Source organism: Copidosoma floridanum, unplaced genomic scaffold (assembly GCF_036245765.1).
Source record: "Copidosoma floridanum isolate Cflo_tuat_1 unplaced genomic scaffold, Cflo_Japanese_pri ptg000021l, whole genome shotgun sequence".
Taxonomy (NCBI): Eukaryota; Metazoa; Arthropoda; class Insecta; order Hymenoptera; family Encyrtidae; genus Copidosoma; species Copidosoma floridanum.
This window is the reverse complement of record NW_028321898.1, coordinates 30,673,767-30,683,102: the sequence shown is the minus strand read 5'-3', so window position 1 is coordinate 30,683,102 and position 9,336 is coordinate 30,673,767. Positions and strand designations below refer to the sequence as shown.

The 9,336-nt window shown below is 44.8% G+C and overlaps 1 non-coding gene across 1 annotated transcript; it reads left to right on the top strand.

The window, feature by feature from the left end:
* Window positions 1–8,961: 8,961 nt before the first annotated feature.
* Window positions 8,962–9,043, top strand: TRNAS-AGA (transfer RNA serine (anticodon AGA)). The gene has a single exon. It is a non-coding gene; the product is annotated as a tRNA-Ser (tRNA).
* Window positions 9,044–9,336: the final 293 nt, after the last annotated feature.

Here is a 9,336-nt window from a genome sequence, read left to right as displayed (position 1 = left end):
TGTTTGCCGGGGAAACACGGCCCGGCGCGCACTTGTTTCCCCGCGTTACAGATCGGCCGATTAGCCCTCTGTGCGCGCATACATATATATGCTTCCGTCCGAAGATAGATAAAAGCTCGCTCGCCGCCCTAGTAAACACCGATTTTTTTGTCCCCCCCCCCTGGCGGTGATCTTCTTCCTGTAGCTCCGTCACACGCGCGACGGTCCCGTAATTTTCGAGTATCGACGAAAAATCGGTAAGAAAAGAGACACCGCGGAGTCACAAAAGGCACCGCCGCTGGGACGAGAAAAAACAACGTTTTCTCTGTCGTCGGCTCGTCAGGCTTCGCTCCGATGCCTCGGGGATATATTATACCACCTCGCATCGCCAGGAGTAGAATGTGTCCGTGTTTTCTCAGACGCGTTGGGAGTTTTCTGTATTTCCAGCAGGGATTTCTATAAATACGTATACGAGCTCTTTCACTATACAATGCTCGGCGTGTGGTAATTTGTCCGTAAGCATCAAGTATATAGTACCTAACCCGAGAGATTGTATGGCTAAAGCAATTTCAAGCGTCTTTGTTTATCATTTGGATTGCTCAGTCTTACTCGGTTTCCAATAAGCGACAAAGTAGCGATCATTTGCATTGGAAACACATATGCAAAAATAAATCATCGTTCGCAAAAATCGTCAATCCCAACGAAATGATTTTAAGGCAGGGCTCGGGAAATAAGATTCCCTACGGTGCCCCGTGCGATTGTAAGTGGAAGCGCCAACGACGTCACCAATACCCAAGAGGAGCATTCGACTCCTCTGCGGCCCGTACCTCCTCCCATCGGCTCTCAAAACCAGTTTCAGCCCTGCGGTGCAGCGCGACACCCACTCCGTCCGAGCCAAGGGTCCGTCAGACCGCTGCATCGAGTTTACTTTGCCGAAGCCACAGCCAGTACACATAAATATACACTCGCGCTGTCGTCCTGCGGAGGAGCAAACGACCATCGGCTTATCCGGCGCTGGCGCGCGTGTGAAGCCTCACGCACTAATTAATGTTAAAGATGACTAATTGACCTGTTATTCGAGAGCAGCGCCTCCCCCCCCCTCCCACACTTTTTAGGTCAATGAGACGCTGCTCTCTCTGATGGACGCGTGACGATTAATCAGGCGTTCGCCAACTCGAGTATATACTCCTCGCCGAGGGAAACCCTCGGGCACTTACGTTGATCCGTGTCTCTCTCTTGCCTTGGCAGAAATTCGACTCGTCGAGGGGAAAATCCGAAGCTTCCGCCGAGAGTGTAATTATAAAGCACACGAGCGAGTGGGAGCAACGTCGGAAAATATATGGAGCAATGATTTTTTCTTTTTTTTTTTTGGTCCACTGCTTGTTTTGATAAACCAAAATATTGATAACCCTCTGTCCTAGCTCTCTTCCTCCGAATTTTTATTCATCCCCATGATAAATGTTAAGGACAGAGTCTATTTTATTGAACGGGATACCTCCTTTTGTTGGCGTAAAACCTACACGGCTGCTCGTAACTCCCGTGAAAAAAGAAAGAAAAAGAAATAAGCGCAAAAGGCTAATTCAATCTCGAAAAACCAACAAAACACCGTGGTCGTCTTCGGGCAGCCAATAAATTAAACCCCCGTCGAACAATGGGGGGGGGCGCACAAACGTATTACACGGAGAGAGAGAGGGGGGGGAGCTTTTAAATCACTCGCCCTCGAGGTAGAGAGAGGGAGGGAGGGAGGATGGTTTCGTCAAAAAGTAATTTGCCTGCGCCGCGTAATAAATTCCGAGGCCGCGAGGAAGGTATCATAACGCCGGACGTTAACATAATGCGCGCATGCATAATTTATATATATATATATATATAGGTGAGGTTGTGCGTTGGACTATCGCCATCAATATTATCACGTTGACAAGCCGAGTTGAGTCCGAGGAAGTTTGGGCCCCCCGGCCACGGGCACGCGCTCTTGTGTGTAACTCAACTGTATAACATTACACCCCTGATAAACGTTACCACTGCTCTTTGCAGGGTATATATATGCCTGTTTTATTTACACACATGTGTTCGACCACTTACTCGTTATTTTTTATTTCATTTGCAGAAAATCTCGAGTATAAACAAAAAAAAAACAACAAAAAAAGTCTCCTCGAAAGCAACGAAACAAAACGAAATTCTTCACGGTTGCGGCTCGTGTACATATCCCCGGAAAGCTCTCAATCATCCGAAGGCGCGCGCGTACGCCGTCAACGCCCATAAAATTCTCCGGCTCCGAAATTGAATGCGAAATTGCCTTTCAAAAGCCAATAGATAATGTTTCCCTCCGCACGAACCGACAGAGATGAACAAAAAAAATAAAATAAACGGAAGGGCCGTTTTGCATGCTAGGGATATATCATACTCCGCGAGGGGTTGACTGCTGCTGGTGGCGCAAAAAAGTTGACGCATGACCTAGCCGGTGAGCGAGCAAACTATTAACGCACATGTATACATAGGGCACGTATACCCTGAATTCCTCTGACCATATGATGGTTTTACTATTTTTATCCCAGGTAACTTATTATTTTAAAAAAAATTGGTACCCTTACTTTCGTAATTTGGATATTTCATGACCAAACCAAACTCATGAAGTTTTTTTTCTACATTTGTAACCTTTATTTAGTGGTTTTTGATGATTTTGTGATATACTTGACGTATACGAAAGACTGTCGCATATGTCAGGTGGTTAAAAGGTGTTCTCGTATAGGCAACGCTAGCTGCAAAGTTATACCTATATAGTTTCAAGTCACGTACAAACTTGAATGAAATAAAAAAAAAAATCCAAAATCAATTGTGAAGAGCGATCGAGTGATTATTGTTTTTTGCAAAAACATCACGTTAGACTTTTTTTTGCGCGAGCAGCGAAATGAAAATATTCGGACATGAAAAAGAGCCATTAGCACGAGCGATGTGTATAGGAAAAAAATGGCAAATAATACCGGAGACCTTGGCGTTGTCCCTCAAAGGTGCAATAGAGAGATGAAAAAGAGCTTCGCGTGCATCCTCCCGATAATCGCTGGCGACCAAATCCCTCCGTGAACGCAGCGATTCCATTGACGAAGGAACAAAAAAAAAAAAAAAAACAAAATAATAATCTCGACGAAAATACCTTTTACCCGCAACAAAATCCGGTGGCAATTCGCGGAACGCGTGTACGATCGCGCGCGCGTGCGAAAGGAAGTAATGATCTGTCGCGGTTCACAATTAGGCGTCATTGCGACGACGAAAAGCAGCACCCGCCGGTAGAGGAGGAAAAAAAAAAAAAAAAAAAAAAAATCAACGCAAGGAGGAGCATCATAGAAAGACGCCGACGGACGTGCGAGAGGCAGTAGCGGTAATGATAATAATAACACAACGCGCGGCATCGGGAGACCCGCGATTACAGCTCGCGTGCGTGTGTTCTTTTATTATTATTATTATTATTATGATTTTTACTCTCTTTCTCTCTCTTGTATTACATGTATGTATATATGTACTTATTTTCTGCTCCGTTTTTACCACCACCATCGCCACACACGCACTGCTACGTCTATACTCCGGCTCCTAATCACTTCCTCCGGCAAAACAATGACTTCTGGGTTACTTGACGCGATTACACTTTTTTTTTCCTCCTATATATTTTAGAGAGCAACAGCATCAAAAGAGCGATAGCCGAGAAAAGCATTTTTTTTTTTTTTTTTTTTTTTCATACAGATATAAATTTTCTGTCGTCCGAACCCAGCATGGGGTGATACCAAGAGCAAAGGAAAGAGATCCCCGGCGCTTCCGTGCCACTCGTCCACGCGCACCCGTATAATCAATAACAACGTTGTTATTTCACCTCACCGTCGACGCGTATGTGCACACTCGATTTTATTTCTCAGACGTCGACAGCACCGCGATCTTTTTTTTTGTTCCATCCAATGGCGCGGTCGCCTCGTATCTCTTGGTGTTTATCGCTATACGCGAGAGAGCAAAGGAGGAAGATCAAAAAGTCCCGTACGGCGTGTATAAGTGACAGGCGCGGGCTACCGCTGCATAACTTCCATGCGATGGGCTCGAGATGCCGCACCAGCAGCTGAAGATGAAGGGTTCAATGTTTCGTATGGTAGCAGCGTGAGACGCTATCGGGTGTACATGCGTGCAGGTACTTCGGCCTCCAAAGAATCCGTCCGGTAATACTCCTCGATGAGTCTCGGGTTATTAAATGCCAAGGGCTCCCGCCGATTTATCTTGTTTTACCTTGCCCCTCTCCCCTCTACTTATACAACTCTTTTATTACAATTTCTTTTTTTCTTCCTCCAGCGTGTGTAGGTAAAAACTCCAAGATGTGCAAAACTGCTGGCTGTAAAAAATGAAACTTTACTATATTACGGACTTGAGCCGATGTTGGGGTACAAACTTGTGATTATTTTTCAGTTTTACCTCGAATGGCTTCATCACGAAGGAAAAAATCAACAAAAATCATGGGCGATAAATTCAAAGACTCATCATTCCCCGGGTCATCTAGTTTCTCGCGGTAATTTTCGGAATCCCAAAGGCACGTCTTCTGTATATAATAAACACTCAGGGAATCCCGGTAGTTTCGCTCCGGACACGGGCCATAAATTACCCCAAAAGCACAAGAAGGGAAAAAAAAAAAAAAAAACACACACGCCCAACTCCCGAAATCTCAGGTACACGGCGCGTCCCACCGATGCAGCTTCCCTGCACCATCGATGAAAATAGAGATAAGCGCGAGAGAGATCCGCCGCGTCCCGTACACGTATACACACGATCAAACGAACGACCTTTGAAAAAACGAAGGCAACACAGGCGGCATATCCCCCATGTAAGGTTTGCGCTGTTGTTGAAATTAAATGCCCGCAGTGCTCGGGGAATTTTTTAACGTCATCTCCGGCCGAAGGAGCGAGCGAGAGAGGGATACATTAAAAGGTAGTTTAGAGATGACTGGACGGGACTACCGGCTCTCGCGCGCACGTGTTTACCACACGGGCGACATTATAGCCTTATGTCCCTGCGTGTGATGTATATACAGTTTGTTTTTTTTTTCCTTCCCTTTTCAGAACCGCGCTCAGGATTGCATCCAGTCATCCTGTCGTTTATCCCGTGGAGGGACTGCCCTGGCTGAAGGATGGAAATCAAGAGAAGTCCAACGCATAGGTATGCTTTTTTTTTTTTTTTTTTATTAGACTCCCGGCGATCGAGTGAAAATTACTCACGAGACTCGACGACGAGGAATGTCTTCATGCCAAATGTACAAACACGGCCTTTCCTATTACGCGCAATTATAGAACCGATAGAGATCGCCCATCGTTATATACCTGTGTGCAGTTGGTTATCGAGGCTCGATCGAGCCACCTGCACCGGGGTTGGGCAAGTCGAGAGTGAAATTGAGCCGAACGAAAAAAAAAAAAAATGAAAAGAAATTAAATTAATAAAAGAGCTTTGGTTTGCTCCTCTCTCGTCCCTCGCACGCTGTGATCCTTCACCAATATCCCAGGGCGTTTTGACCTCGCGGTCCCTTTGTGACGTCGGTGAATCCCCCTTTTTTTTTTCTTTTTTTCTTCCTTCAAGCAAGCCTCGGACTGTCACGGGCTCTTGAAAGTCATGCCACTTTGTGCACACCGAGTGTTTTTATTTCCTCGGTGGGGTTTTTCGTCAACAAAATCGATGAATTGACGATACACGGTATACGCATATATATATATATATAACTTGAGTGGGTACCGCTCTGTGCGTGTGTGTGTTTTTTTGTGCTAGTGACTCACCTCTTGCACACCTGACAAAACACTCGCCTGCTTAACATTACCACTCGTGATGTTGGGACTATTGAAGTCCAATCGATAAGTCGTCAGAGTTGACTTCGGGGAGGTCCATATAAGGGAAACCAAAAACCTACAAAGCTATATAGTTGTTTCCTCTAGTTTTCTCCCAACTCTTGGAGTGAAATTGAACAAAAAAAAAAAAAAAATCTCTTGTCGCTTGCAAACGAAGGGGCATACACCCGCAAGGTGACCGGCCCCGGAGTAATCCAAACAAGCCGGACACGTCCGATCCCCGGGGCCAAAGGAATCCTCGAGCGGGAGATCTCTCACTTTGCGGCCTGGATTGTAACCGAGTGTCCAGTGCGTAGGTATATGTACACACTATGGTACATATATAGCACCTGCAGTGCAAGTCACGCGCGACAAAAGGCGTTAACGAACGACCGGGCCTCCGGCCACCTCTTGTCCCTTTTCCACGCGCTACCAGCCTCCGAGCCAACGACGGCTTCTTCTCGCGTCGGGGACGACTCTTCCCTATATATCTCTCTTCCCCGTGTCACACGACTCTCTGGGCCTCGATCAATCAACCCGTGATTGTAATGTTTTTTTTTTTCTTTCTCTGAGTATGGACTTTTATCGGTGCTAGAGGGGAGGTGTGGAGTCCAAATCCGTAATTGATGAGGGCTTTCAAAGGCGGATTACACCTTACGGCTCAATCGGAGTGACGACTTTCTCGAGAGGCACAGCGGAGTCGAAACTTGTTTTTTTTTTTTTTTTTTTTTCCAACAACCAAACAACAAAGTAGATCATTTTTCCAATATTTCTAGTGATTACGTAAGGTTGCGTGATTTGAAAGTCATCTATATATAGGGGGCAGTTCTGTCAAATCGTCACGCGCAATAATTCATGTAGAAAAATGGAAAAATCACGCGATCCTCGGGAGACCTCGTTATCCCATTTTTCGATCCAACCGTAAATACAGTATACATAATATATTATACCCTCGCAATGTGCGAGCCATCAAGTACCACGAGCCAATATAGTATAACGATCATGAGGTGTCCTCGAGATTTTCATAAGGTTCGACGCCCCGACGCAGCCCTCCCCGAGGGAGATATGTATAGGTACACGCGACGATTTATTTCGAGATGAACAACAATATACACGGAGAGAGAAATGGTGAGGGGGAGGGGGTTACGCACGTGGGTTATGATTGATGGCGGGGCGATGATTCGGCGCTAAAACGCCGGGCTCGCTAAATACTTGGCGGGGCTTTTATGATCCCGGGACTGCGTGCTCTCGTCATCAATCAGTGCGCGGACCTTCCGAACGGAACTCATCGTGTGTGCAGTGTGTGTATTTATGGGCTCTGTGTTGCCACGCATACATGGAGGTCAGGGAGCTGTTTTCCCTCGGGGTTCTCGATTGTGGAAACTGGTGTGTCGAAATGCTTTTGACCGGCGATTGAATGTTTAAACCAAAAATATTGTTTTTTTTTTTTTCCCTTTTCTTTTTCATTACAACAAAACACGTGAACTTTTCCGTGTCCAATTAACATTGCAACGCTTCGACAGTGATGGTAATCTGAATCTGCATCAATGTTTAAAGAAATTATAGGAACGAAAAGCTGTAAATCAGAATTCGAGCTTTGCGTCAATTTTTATCGGTACAACAGTTGTTAATTAATGTAGATTCCAATTTATCGTGGCTGCGATTGAAAAAATAAAAGAATTTTCGTCAATAGCAGAAACAACGAGGGACTCTCGAGCGTGAAAATCAGTGTGAAGGGAGATGGCTCTGATTTTCCGCGACAAACAACATTTCTCGTTGCGAGCACACGCGAAAAAGAGGATAATCACGCATGATGAAAAAAAAAAAAAAAAAACGCACCAGATGAGCACCCGATAAATTTGCCATTCATCTCGTGCCCTCGGCTTGTAATCGTCGAATTTGCTTCAACGGGCCATTTGAGTGGATAACGCGTTTATGGCTTTGATTTTCGATTCCCACCCCTCGGGTAAACAGAGACACGCGTGCGCCCGCGCGGTTTGTTTGCCAAAGAGATTACCGAGCACATGCTACGTGTACACACTTGGGCCCGTGTTTACTCGCTGCTGTGCTGCTCCTCTACCTATCCTCGGGGCTGCTTAAGCCGAAGTCAAGAAGCCACGGCATTATTTTGTTTAACTCGTTAATCTACAAATCGATGCCTTTTTTCATCCCCTTACCGTCTCCTGCACAATATGTGAAGGATATCCTCTGGCGTGCATGCACTGTAAAACGATCAATTAATTTCACTCCGTTATCACAACGGAAGGGGATGATCATATCGAAACGAAAAAGTGAAAATCACCACTCGAAACGTATCATAGACGCGTCGCAATAACGAGGCAGTCGAGGGAATTGTTATCACAGTCGTCATCTGCAGGCTCGAGTGACCTGGGCCGCGTCATCCCCCGGGCTAATGAAAGGGACCACGTCATTATCAGCGTGAGCTCTGCAGGTGTCGGCGCATATATACGTATAAATGTACGTGGATGCGTCTTCTCGATTTCAGGCCGCGATAAGGGGGGCTGATCTTGGGGATTGGGTACATATGCCCTCGCGCACTCGTAGGGGCGTAAATAAAAGGCGTGCGTTTATCCGCGTATGATGTTGTAGGGAGAAGAGGGTGGCTTCTCTTTATCTTTGCTGCGGGGCAAACTACCCCCGGTGCGACATGGTGATGATGCCGTTTGGTCGGTCGAGCGAGAAGGGGCTCCTCGGTCGGCGTTTAAGGATTTATACGACTGACTGGTTGGCTGGCTGGTGGTCATTATTTATTATTACTCCTTTTTTTTTTTTTTTTTTTTTTTCTTTCCTCCAAGGTTGGGTTGAAATACAATAAAATTCGATCTGTCTAGATTGCTATTATTATTATTATTAATTATTATTTTCATTTTCACCATTCTTTTTATTGTTATGATTATTGTTAATATTATTTCAATAGAAGGGCTCACATTATCGTTGTAATATTGTCATTATTTTTATTTTCACGATTATTGTTATTGTTAAAATTATTTTAATTGTTTTATAGATTTATATTTTTCTTTTTTTTTTTCAATTATAATTTGTGAGAAAAAAGTGAGCGGTTTGCATTGATGGCTGATGGTGGAGGTACATTACGGGCCAAAGCTCTAAGGAGCCACATACAGCAGTCGTGGCCGAGTGGTTAAGGCGTCTGACTAGAAATCAGATTCCCTCTGGGAGCGTAGGTTCAAGTCCTACCGACTGCGAGAGCTTTTTTTTTTATCTCATCCATTTATTACTTTTACCATCACACCTATTGTTCAAATGATCCATTTTTGTAACGAATATTGTTATTTTTATTTATTTTATTTTTTTTCTTATTTTAGTCTCGCATATTCTTTGCAAGCGATTTATGAGAAAGGAAAAAGAAAAAAAAAAAAAACAATAAAATTACCATTGTTATTGTATAGATCGCCATTAAATTATACTAATCGCCGAAATACGCACGAGAGCGACAATTTGGCCGTGTATCACAGACAGCAGTGTCCCCTTGATTAAC